A 444-nucleotide genomic window follows, 5' to 3' on the forward strand; every position below is an offset into this window, starting at 1 on the left:
TTGGTGATTTGTCAGTTACTTAATGGTAAGTGCCAGGGAGAAGGAAGGGGGATGATGAGGGTAGGGGGCATGGGGGAGAGGGTGATAAGCAATTTTACATCAGGAACGTCCTCACAGTCCTCACAGGGAGGGTGATGTTTTAGTCAAGACTTGAAGGAAATGAGGTCCATTAATCTGTCATCCAGAACACTCATTTAAGCAAAATCCCCGAATCTCCTAAGTGCAATGATAATTGATATTCATAATTTTATTTTCACTGCTCCAAAGCAGTGGTTCCCAAACTTTAACGTGCATTTAAAAAAAAAATCACCCAGTGATTTTCAGTAGACACAGGGTGGACGGGGGCTCTGCAAATGGCATTTTTAGACAAACGTCCAGTGATGCTGATAGCTGAGGTTTTCCTTGGACCACTCTTGAAGAAACACCGCTTTAAAATATACTAAA

This window comes from Bos javanicus, chromosome 17 (genome assembly GCF_032452875.1).
Source record: "Bos javanicus breed banteng chromosome 17, ARS-OSU_banteng_1.0, whole genome shotgun sequence".
NCBI classification, from domain to species: Eukaryota; Metazoa; Chordata; class Mammalia; order Artiodactyla; family Bovidae; genus Bos; species Bos javanicus.